Raw genomic sequence first — 3,487 nt, 5'->3', positions numbered from 1 at the left:
CACCCGGGTGGGCTGCGTGCAAGGCAAATGCCCTACCCACTGTGCTATTGCTCCAGCCCTCCATTTTACTATACATTTTATTCATATTTTCCTCTAATAAACTAAAACTCATAGCTGAACAATAGGTCAACACAACTGAAAAAGTGACTTTCTCCTGCACACCCACTCTATAATTCTTCTTGAGCACTGGTTCAAATTTTGAAAGAATTTAATTTTTGCTGCATAATTCATCCACTACTAAACTAATCAATGACCACTCAGCTACAGAGCGAAGAAGGGACTTTCAATTCATGTGGCTGATCTATTTTAGATCCCAGTTGAATTCAGTGCATTGTCGACTTGAGCACTGTTTGAAGAGTTGATGAGCACAGAGCTAAGAGTACCTTGAGAACACCACTGGATATGAAGATATACAAACACATAGACAGGAATATTGACTACACATAGAATGCTTTCCATTCCTCAATTCCTGAGCATCATTCTGGGTTACCCCAAGGCCCATTCTGGGCTTTTGATTGACTTAGTTTCATGCTCAACTGTTGTAACAGAATACATGAACAGTTGGAGCTACTCCAGCAATTGGAAGTTTTGTGCAATTAAAAAATATCAGTCTGGGGTGGGGGGTGGGGGGTGGGAGGCATACTGGGATCCACGGTGGTGGGAACCGGTCACTGGTGGAGAGATGGGTATTCAAAATAAATAAATAAATAAATTTAAAAAATAAAAATACTTAACATAAAAAATAAAAAATATAAAATAAAAAAAATTAGTCGAACTGGGAGTAGCTGCCCCAGGATCCATGGTTAGAACCCCAGAGGGTTCCCCGAGCCCTGTTCCCCTGAGCAGTCAGGCAAAAGTCTAGAACATTACAGAATATGTCCCCCCAAAAATAAATAAACACAAAACATGATATCTGAATATTAACGCGCAGTAATTTCTGAGCGTTATTTTTTGGTGGTCTTGGTTGGGGGTCAGGGTTGGAGTACTGTACTGGTGGGTGTTTACATGGAAATCCTTGTGAATTTTATTCCCTTAGTGAAAATGTAAACATTTTGCCTCCATAGGCTATGTGTTCAGCCCCTCCCTCTCAATCTATCTGGTACGTGGTGAGCCCCCAATGTCCTGCTAGCAACCAAGCAGATGTCCTGCTAGAAATCCAAGACCAGAAACGGAAACAAAAATTGAACTTTCTCTACCAAAAAAAAAAAAAAAGAAAGTCTGGATAGCAAAGAGGATATGTGGAGAGAGATTGACACTGGTGGTTGGATGCATGCTGCAAAATTGTATGTCTAAGACTCAACTAAGAATAACTTTGTAGGGGCTGGAGCGATAGCACAGTGGGTAGGGCATTTGCCTTGCACTCTCCAACTGAGGTTCAATTCCTAGTATCCCATATGGTCCCCTGAACACGGCCAGGAGTGATTCCTGAGTGCAGAGCTAGGAGTAACCTGAGAGCATCGCCAGGCATGACCCAAAAAGAAAAAAACAACCTTGTAATTCATGGTGTTTTAATAAAATTTTTAAAAAAGAAGAGATTGTGCGAACATTTAATAGGTTAATACATATAAAAAGCTATAATAATTTCTAAGAGATTAAAGAAGCAAAAATCAATGATAAACAATATTTGAGTCAACATTAGTGTATTGATGGGGGATGGAATTGACTGAAAATTAAAAAATCCTAAATTTTATATTTATTTGGGACAAATACCAAACTACTGATCCGAATTATAATTCGTAAGGTATTTAAGCTCTAGGAAACTTTTAGGTAATGACTAAAAGTTTAAAAATGTCTTATAGTCTCTAAATCAATGGAGAAAAAATGTATATGAGGGAGGAAAATCTCTGTCTAAAAGAATAGGAGTGGGGAAGATGCCAGAATTTATTTTAAAATTAGAGAGGACCTGAGAGATAGTACAGTGGGTAAGGTGCTTGCCTTGCACACAGCCAACCAGAGTTCAATCCCAGGCATCCCGTGTGGTCCCCCAAGTATCACCAGGAGTACTTCCTAAGTGAAAAGCCAGGAGTAACCCCTGAACATTGCTAGGTGTGGCCCCAAAACCAAACAAAGAAATTAGAGTAAGAAAAAACAAATAGCAAAATTGGGTGGCAAAATAAATTCAAATATATGAGGAATCATGATAGATATGTCTTGAATTTAATGTGAAATTGTCAGAGCAGATAAAAACATACAAATTTAAGCTGCATGTGTTTTTTAAGTACAAAAACACATAAAACAATAAGGGGGAAATGTTAGCAATAAATCTAAAGATATATAGTAATATCCACAAGAACGGTCACTGTCACTGTCACTGTCCTCCCGTTGTTCATCGATTTGCTCAAGAGGGCCCAGTAACACTGTGAGACTTGTCACTGTGTTTGGCATATTGAATACGTCACGGGTAGCTTACCAGGCTTTACCATGTGGGAGAGATACTCTCGGTAGTTTGCCGGGCTCTCTGAGAGGGGCGGAGGAATCCAACTCGGGTCCATGTTGGCTGTGTGCAAGGCAAACGCCCTACACACTGTGGTATCGCTCCAGCCCACAAGAACGTCAATGAAAGTTTATTAATACAACACAAAACAGAATTTAAGATAATAAATAGCTCTGTAGCACTGTCCTCCGCTGTTCAACAAATAGTTCGAGCAGTCACCAGTAACAGCTCCATTGTGAGACTTGTTGTTACTGTTTTTTGCATATTGAATACCTCACTGGTGGCTTGCCAGGCTTTGCCCTGTGAAGATAATAAATACAAAATGAAATTAGTATGATTGCTATATATTATTTAAAATTCAGACTTACCAGAAAGATTTAACAATTCCAACTTAAATGCACCTAATAAAGTAGTTTCAAAATATTTCAAGTATTTAAAATTCTTTTATTAAATCACCGTGAGAAAAACAAAGTTGTCCATGATTGAGTTTCAGTATTACAATGCTCAAACACCTGTCCTTTGACCCGTGTACACTTCTCAACACCAATGTCCTCAATTTTCCTCTTTCCAACCCCACCCCAAGTCTGCCTCTGCCACAGACAGACACTTTTTTTATGTGAAGAACTTAACACCATCGTCTTTGTGGGCAATTCTATCATCACTAATAGGTAAATCAAGAAATTAGTTAAAAGTGTTACAGCTCTTTTAGAATTTGTCTAGCAGTTTTTCTGGTTGCTACTGGAAAGCCCACACTCACCCCCCAAACGAAACGAGTTGTGATACAAAATATTTTAAAAAGCAATAAACTTGTTCGTTTATTTATTTTATTTTTAGAAGCGCCAGGAATCAAATCTGAGTCCTTACACATGCTTTATCACTGAGACATATCCTTGATTCGTAAAATAAGTTCAGTTGTACATACAATACACTGTCCGCCAACAGTGTAGAATGCACATTCTCTCAAGCTCACAGAGAATACTTACAATGACTGGCCAGAACTAATATTAGTACCAACAAATTAAAATAAAAGCTGGTATCATATAGCCTGATTAA

The 3,487-nt window shown here is 38.5% G+C and overlaps 1 non-coding gene across 1 annotated transcript; it reads left to right on the top strand.

Moving 5' to 3' along the window:
* The first annotated feature begins 3,123 nt into the window (after positions 1–3,123).
* Positions 3,124–3,185, top strand: LOC130017727 (U7 small nuclear RNA). The gene has a single exon (XR_008791444.1). It is a non-coding gene; the product is annotated as a U7 small nuclear RNA (small nuclear RNA).
* The last annotated feature ends 302 nt before the right edge of the window (positions 3,186–3,487 follow it).

Source organism: Sorex fumeus, unplaced genomic scaffold (assembly GCF_029834395.1).
Source record: "Sorex fumeus unplaced genomic scaffold, SorFum_2.1 ptg000217l, whole genome shotgun sequence".
In the NCBI taxonomy this organism is placed as follows: domain Eukaryota; kingdom Metazoa; phylum Chordata; class Mammalia; order Eulipotyphla; family Soricidae; genus Sorex; species Sorex fumeus.
Note: the sequence above shows the minus strand (reverse complement) of the source record. Positions and strands in the feature narration are given on the sequence as shown.